Below are 8,527 nucleotides of genomic sequence, written 5' to 3'. Positions count from 1 at the left end.
CAGAAACTACATAAATACACAAACTCACAGAAATGAAACAACATACTATTGAATTGGGTCAGGGATGTATTTTTGCAGAAGTAAATATAAAAATTGCTACAACTGGATGAAAAAAAAACCACAATGTATCAAAATCTATGGGACACATGAAGGCAGTCTTAAGAGGACAGCTTATAGCATGAAGTGCTCCGGTTTTTTAAAAAATCAAGATATCTTAAATTGATGATTCACTTGAAAGCTTTGGAAAAACAAGGGGAAACAAACAGTAAAAATGAAGAGTTAATCAAAATAAGGGCAGGAATTGATGAAACGGAACTTTTTAAAAGGTGCAATGAAGAGATAAAGGGAAGATTGATAAACCTTTGGCCAATTTAATCAAAAGAAAAAGAGGGAGGATCCAGATTAACCAAAGCAGAGATGAAGTGAGGGTTATAATTATAAGAGACACTGAGGAAATTCAGAGAATCACTAGGACATACTTTAAAAATCTATATCTCACCAAAATGGAAAAACCTAAAAGAAGTAGATGAATTTCTAGATATATATGGCATACCAACCCTACATCAAAACAAAGTAAACAATTTACATAGATCCATGGCATACAGTAAGATAAAGGCAATGCTAAAAACTCTCCCAACTAAAAAAGTCTGGGGCCAGATAGACTCAGTGCATAATTCTACCTTCAAAGAGAAACTAACCCTGATAGTCTTTAAATCAGTTCATAAAATAGAAGATGAAGGAACATTTCCAAATTATTTTTCTAAGGCCAGTATCACTCTGATACCAAAATCAAAGACCCACAAAAAAAAAAGTTTTAGAGCAATATCTCTGGAGAACATGGATGCCAAACTTCTCAATGAAATACTTGCAAATTAAATTCATGATTACCCAAAAGTATTATCCACCATGATCAAGTCAACCTCATCTGAGAGATGCAGGAATGATTCAACATACATAAATCATTAAGCATAACCCACCACATAAATAGACTCAAATATAGAAACCACATGATCAGATTCAGAAAAGCATTCTGACATAATCTAGCATCTATTCATGATAAAAGTCCTAGAGTTTCCAGGAATATGGGGGTTATATCACAACAAGCCCACATACACACAGCAAGCCCACAACCAGCATCTTGCTAAACAAGAGAAAACCAAACATCCTTACTAAAATCGGGAACAAGACAAGTTTGTCCACTCTCTTGCATCCTATTCAATATAGTACTTGAAGTCTCAGTTTGGGCAATAAGACAAATGGAAGAGATAAGGAGGACACAAATAGGAAAGGAGGAAGTCAAAGTATGCTTATTTGTGGATTCCATTCATAAAACATCCTAAAGACTCCACCAGAAATCCCCTATAGCTGATAAACACATTCAGCCAAGTAACAGGACATTAACACACACATACACACACACACACACACACACACACACACACACACACACAGAGAGAGAGAGAGAGAGAGAGAGAGAGAGACAGAGACAGAGACAGAGACAGAGAGACAGAGACAGAGACAGAGTCAGTATCCTATACACTAATTACAAGGATATGCTGAGAAAGAAATCAGGAAAACAATTCCATTCACAATATCATCGAAAACATCAGAATAAATATAGCCAAGGAGGTTAAAGATTTGAATGATGAAAACATTAAGACACTGAAAAAGGAAACTGAGAAAGATACTAGAATATGGAAAGACGTCTCATGCTTATGGAATCGAAGGATTAATGTTGTGAAAATGGCCATCCTATAAGAAGCAATTTACTGGTGTTATATTTAGGAAGTGGTCTCCTGTGCCAATGTGTTCAAGACTACTTCCTGCTTTCTCTTCTATTGGATTCAGTGTTAACTGGTTTTATATTGAGGTCTTTGATCCACTTAGACTTTAGCTTTGTGCATGGTAATAGATATGGATCTATTTGCAATCTTCTACATGTTGGCATCCAGTTATACACCATTTGTTGAAGATGCTTTCTTTTTTTAATTGTACAGTTTTGTCTTCTTTGTCAAAAATCAGGTGTTCATAGGAATGTGGGTTAATGTCAGGGCCTTCAAATTCTTATATCCTGCCACATTACTAATGATGTTTATCAGCTGTAGGAGTTCCCTGGTAGAATTTTTGGGGTCACTTACGTATACTATCACATCATCTGCAAATAGTGAAAGTTTGACTTCTTCCTTTCCAATTTGTATCCACTTGATCTCCTTTTGTTGTCTTATTGCTCTAGCTAAAACTTCACATACTATATTGAATAAATATGTGGAGAGCAGACAGTCTTGTCTTGTTCCTGATTTTAGCGGAATCACTTTGAGTTTCTCTCCATTTAATTTGATGTTGACTGTTGGCTTGCTGTAAATTGCCTTTATTATGTTTATGTATGTTCCTTATATTCCTAATCTCTTCAAGACCTTTATCATGAAAGGGTGTTGGATTTTGTCAAAGGCTTTTTCAGCATCTAATGAAATGATCGTGTGTTTTTTTTCTTTCAGCTTGTTTATATGGTGTATTACATTGACAGATTTTTGTATGTTGAGCCATCCTTGCATCTCTGGAATGAAGCCTACTTGATCATGGTGAATAATTTTTTTAATGTGTTCTTGGATTCAGTTTGCCAATATTTTATTGAGTATTTTTGCATCAATGTTTATGAGGGAGACTGGTCTGTAATTTGCTTTCCTTGTTGCATCTTTGTGTGACTTGGGAATCAGAATAACTGTAGCCTCATAAAAGGAGTTTGGTAACATTCCTTCTGTCTCTATTGTGAAGAACAATTTGAAGAATATTGGTATTAACTTCTTTGAACATCTTTTTTGAATTCTGCACTGAAACCATCTTGTCCTGGGCTTTTTTTGGTTGGGAGACTTTTAGTGACTGTTTCTATTTCCTTAGGGATTATTGGTCTATTTAAATTGTTTATCTGGTCTTGACTTAACTTTGATATGTAGTATCTATCCAGAAAATTGTTCATTTCTTTTAGATTTTCCAATTTTGTGGAGTATGGGTGTTTGAAGTATGACCTGATGATTCTCTGGATTTCCTCGTTGTCTGTTGTTATATCTACCTTTTCATTTCTGATTTTGCTCATTTGGATGATCTCTCTCTCTCTCTCTCTCTCTCTCTCTCTCTCTCTCTCTCTCTGCCTTTTGGTTAGTTTAGATAAGGGCTTGTCTATCTTGTTGATTTTCTCAAAGAACCAACTCTTTGTTTCATTAATTTTTTGTATTGTTCTCTTTGTTTCTATTTTATTGATTTCAGCTCTCACTTTGATAATTTCCTGGCATCTATTCTTCCTGGGTGACTTTGCTTCTTCTTGTTCTAGAGCTTTCAGGTGTGCTGTTAAATCACTAGTGTGAGATTTCTCCAACTTCTTTATGTGGGCATTTAGTGCTATGAATTTCCCTCTTAGAACTGCTTTCATAGCGTTCCATAAGTTTGGGTATGTAGTACATTCATTTTCATTCATCTCTCAGAAGTCTTTAATTTCTTTCTTTATTTCTTCCTTGACTCATTGGTGATTTAGTTGAGCACTTTCCAAGTGATTGTAGGCTTTCTGTAATTTTTGTTGTTATTGAAATCTAACTTTAAATCATGGTGGTTTGATAAAATACAGGAGATTATTTCAATTTTTTTGTATCTGTTGAGATTTGCTTTGTGAATGAGTGTGTAGTTGATTTTAGAGAAGGTTCCATGGGATGCTGAGAAGGAGATATATTCTTCTTTGTTAGGGTGGAACTGTAGATATCTATTAAGTCCATTTGAGTCATAACATCTGTTAGGTCCCTTATTTCTCTGTTAAGTTTCAGTCTGGTAGATCTGCCCAGTGGTAAGAGTGGGGTATTGAAGTCTCCCACTATTAATGTGTGGGGTTTGATGTGTGATTTAAGCCTTAGTAATGTTTCTTTTACAAATGTGGGTGCTCTTGTATTTGGAGCATAGATGTTCCGAACTGAAACTTCATCTTGGTGGATCTTTCCTGTGATGATTATGTAATGTCCTTCCTGATCTCTTTTGATTGACTTTAGTTTGAAGTCTATTTTATTAGGATAGCTATACCAACTTGCTTCTTCTTCTTCTTTATTTATTTATTTATTTATTTATTTATTATTTATTTATTTTGGTTTTTTCAAGACAGGATTTCTCTGTGTAGCTTTGCACCTTTCCTGGAACTCGCTTCGGAGACCAGGCTGGCCTCGAACTCACAGAGATCTGCCTGCCTCTGCCTCCCGAGTGCTGGGATTAAAGGTGTGAGCCACCACTGCCCGGCACAACTTGCTTCTTAAGTCCCTTTATTTGGAAAGCTTTTTCCCAGCCTTTTCTTCTGAGGTAGTGTCTGTCTTTGAGGATGAAGTATGTTTCTTGTATGCAGCAGAAGGATGGATCCTGATTTCATATCCATTCTGTTAGCCTGTGTCTTTTTATAGATGAATTGAGTCCATTGATATTAAGGGATATTAATAATCAGTGATTGTTAATTCCTGTTATCTTTTGGTGAAAGTGTGTGTGTGTATTTCTCTTCTTTGGGATTTACTGCTGTGGGGTTATCTATTGCCTATGTTTTCATGGGTGTATCTGACTTCCTTAGATTGGAATTTTCCTTCTAGTGCTTTCTGTAGGGCTGAATTTGTGGATAGGTATTGTTTAAATCTGGTTTTCTCTTAGAATGTCTTGTTCACTTTGTCTATGGTGATTGAAAGTTTTGCTGGGTATATTAGTCTAGGCTGGCATCTATGGTCTCTTATTGTCTGCATTACATCTGTCCAGGACCTCACAACCCACTCTTCCACTGTAGGTGGGAGTGTGAACTTGTACAGCCACTTTAGAAATCAGTGTGGTGGTTTCTCAGAAAATTGAGGATCAATCTTCCTCAAGACCCAGCTATACCACTCTTGGTCATATACCCAGGGAATGCTCAATTATTCCACAGATACACATGATCAACTATGTTCATAGCAGCATTATTTGTAATAGCCAGAACCTGGAAACAACCTAAATGGCCCTCAATTGAAGAATGGATTAAGAAATTGTAGTATATAAACACAATGGAGTACTACTCAGCAGAGGAAAACAATAATATCATGAAATTTGCAGGCAAATGGATAGAACTAGAAAATATCATCCTGAGTGAGGTAACCCAGATTCAGAAGGACAAACGTGATATGTACCCACTCATAAGTGGATACTAAATGTAAAGCAATGAATAACCAGACAACCCACAACTCCAGAGAAGCTATCTAACAAGGAAGACCCAAAGAGGGATGCATGGATCACCCTGGGAAGGGGAAGTAGATGAGATTTCCATGAGTAAACTGGGGATGAGGGGTGGGCAATGGATGGTAGAGGATAGGAGATAAGAACATAAAGGAATGGGATGATCCAAATGGAACAGGGATGGAGTGGGAAAACAATGAAAGAGATACCATGATAGAGGGAGACATCATGGGGAAGGAGAGAAACCCTATGCTAGGGAAGTTGCCAGGAATCTCCAAAGGTGATCCCAGCTTGGACTACTAGAAATAATGGAGAGGGTACCTGAACTGAACTGGCTTACCCCAGTAATCAGATCAGTAAATACCCTAACTGTAATCACAGAGATTTTCTCCAGTGACTAATGGAAGCAGATACAGAGATCCATAGCCAAACGCCAGGCAGAGCTCCAGGAGTCCAGTCAAAGAAAGAGAAGAGGGATTCTATGAGCAAGTGCATCAAAATCATGATGGGGAAACCTGCAGAGACGAACAAACCAAACTAGTAGGAACTCATGAAAGTTGGATCAATGGCTGTGGAACCTGCATGGAACTGGACTAGGCCCTTTGCATGGCAAGACAAATATGTAGCTTGATCTGCTTGAGGGCGCCCTGGTGGTAGGATCAGAATCCATCCCTGGTACATGAGTGGGCATTTTGGAGCCCACTACCTATGATGAAATACTTTGTGCAGCCTTGAGGCAGTGGGAAGGGCTTGGACTTGCCTCTACTGGATGTGCCTCCCCATGGGAGGCCTTGCCTTCTTGTGGGAGGGAGTGGGGGTAGGCTGAGAGGGGGAGGAGGAGGGAGGGAGCAGGAGGAAAGAAGAGGGGGGATCTCTGATTAGTGTGTAAAATGAAAGAAACATTTTCTTAATAAAAAAAGATGCAATTTACAGATTCAATAAAATTCACACCAAAATTACAATGTAATTCTTCAAAGAAAATGAAAAAGTAACTGTAAGTTTCATATAGAGACACAAAAGATCCATGATAGCTGAAACAATTCTGAACAATGAAAGAACAACTGGAAGTATCACATTCTAGATTTCAAGTTATACTGTAAAGGTATGGTAATACCAGCATATGACTGGCATAAAAACAGGCAAGTTAATCAATGGAATAGAACTGAGGATCCACATATAAGCCCACACTCATACAGCCATTTCATATTTTACAAGAGGCCAGTAATACATGTTGGGTCGGGGAGACAGCATTTTCAACAAAGGATGCTGCTCAAATTGGATAATTACATGTATGAGATTGAAATTAGATTCCTACCTCTCATCCTACACAAAACTCATGCTGTAGGATGTTCTGTATGCTGTGAATGGGTTGCTCTGATTGGTTGATAAATAAAAAGCTGATAGGCCAGTAGCCAGGCAGGAAGTATAGAGGGATAAACAGACAAAGAGAATTCTGGGAGGAGGAAGGCTGAGTCAGGAGACGCCAGTCTACTGTCCAGGGAGCAGCACATAATGGCGCACAGGTAAAACCATGGAACACATGTCATCATATAGATTAACAGAAATGGGCTGAGTTTAAGTGTAACAGGTAGTCAATTGTAAGCCTGAGCTAATGGCTGAGCAGTTTTAATTAATATAAGCCTCTGTGTATTTACTTGGGTCTGAGTGGCTGCAGACCGGGCAGGACACAGGAAAACCTTCAGCTGCAAACTCGAGTCCAAATGGATCAATGACTTAAACATAAGTCTTGATACCTTGAATCTGGGAGATAAAAAATTAGGGACTACACTTGAACTCGACGGCACAGGAAAGGATGGCACCCCTATTATACAGGAGTGGAATCAGCAATCAGACTGTTGACATACTAGAAAATGTGAACATCACTCTGTAGGAGTACACATTATTGTTAAAAGCCCCAGAGGAAACCTCCAGTGAGACTTCAGTCACATCAATGTAGAACTGAGTCTCCTAGCAAAGAAAAAAGAAAAGGTTCCCGCTTGACAAATGGTGAAGAAAGAAGAAGGAATTGGCTACTGTATGAACTATCCATAGTCAAGTTCAGAACACCAACAAGGGTGTTACACTGGGCTCCCATTACAAGAAGGCTGTGTCTGCCTACTTCCCCACCCACATTGTTATTCAGGAGAATGGGTCTCTGGTTAAAATACAAGATTCCTTGCATGAAAAATAAATCACAGGGTTCAGATGAGGATATATGTTGCTTGCTCTGTTTCTTAAGCCCGGAAGGATGAGTTAATCCTTGAAGGACATGATATTGAACTTGTTTCAAATTCAGCAGCTTTGATTCAGCAAGCCACAACAGTTAAAAACAAGGATATCGGAAAGTTTTGGATGGCATCTATGTGTCTGAAAAGGGAACAGTGCAGCAGGCTGATGAGTAAGACCTAAGTTACCCAGCTCCAGAATCAAGATCCTGGATCATAAGTACAATTTGGGATGGCTTTGGAGTCAAGAAAGACTTCTATTTTTAAAAAACTAAAAACAAAATTGACAGGTAAATAGATAAAGCAAGAAAGAATCATTCTGAGTGAGGTAGACCAGACCCAGAATGACAAATATCCTACATTTTCTCTAGTTTATGTGTGCTAGCTGTGTATCTTCAGATGTTTGTTTTCCGTTTGCAATACCCACTGAGGTCAGGAAATCAGGAAGGGCCTATGGGGCAAGTTTTAAGGGAGGGGAGATAGGTCAGAGTGGTATAAAGGGTTGAAGGGGAATAATGCTACAGGAAGGGTTAAATGGTGATGATGAGTGGGAGGGGAGGGTGGAGAAGAGGCATGAATACAATGAGGGGTAACTAACAGTAAAGATATTTTGAAAACTTCATATGGAAAACTACTACTATAGAAGCTTTTTTTTTTTTTTTTTTTTTTTTTTTTTTTTTTTTTTTTTTTTTTTTTTTGGTGTTTCAAGACAGGGTTTCTCTGTGTAGCTTTGGAGCCTGTCTTGGAACTTGCTCTGTAGCCTGGGCTGGTTTTTAACTCACAGAGATCCACCTGCCTCTGCCTCCTGCGTGCTAGGTAGGATAAAAGGCATGCACCACTACCGCCTGGCTATAGAAGTTTCTTAAAATATACACATTCACATATATAAAAAGAGTTTAAATGAAGTTACCCTGTGATGGGGCAACAATGCTCCGACCAACTACAACAGTCTAACAAATACAAAACTCAATACCAGGAATGCATTACATCTTTTGGAGTTATGGGCAAGTGAAGTCCCACAGACCCACAAACACTACAGGCTATTGTCAACACTCTTCAATACCCTTCCGAACTTGAGGGTAACACCA

At 38.3% G+C, this 8,527-nt stretch overlaps 1 pseudogene; it reads left to right on the top strand.

The window, feature by feature from the left end:
- The first annotated feature begins 7,027 nt into the window (after nt 1-7,027).
- Nucleotides 7,028-7,616, top strand: LOC114699753 (annotated as a pseudogene).
- The last annotated feature ends 911 nt before the right edge of the window (nt 7,617-8,527 follow it).

This window comes from Peromyscus leucopus, chromosome 7 (genome assembly GCF_004664715.2).
Source record: "Peromyscus leucopus breed LL Stock chromosome 7, UCI_PerLeu_2.1, whole genome shotgun sequence".
Classification (NCBI taxonomy): Eukaryota; Metazoa; Chordata; class Mammalia; order Rodentia; family Cricetidae; genus Peromyscus; species Peromyscus leucopus.
Note: the sequence above shows the minus strand (reverse complement) of the source record. Positions and strands in the feature narration are given on the sequence as shown.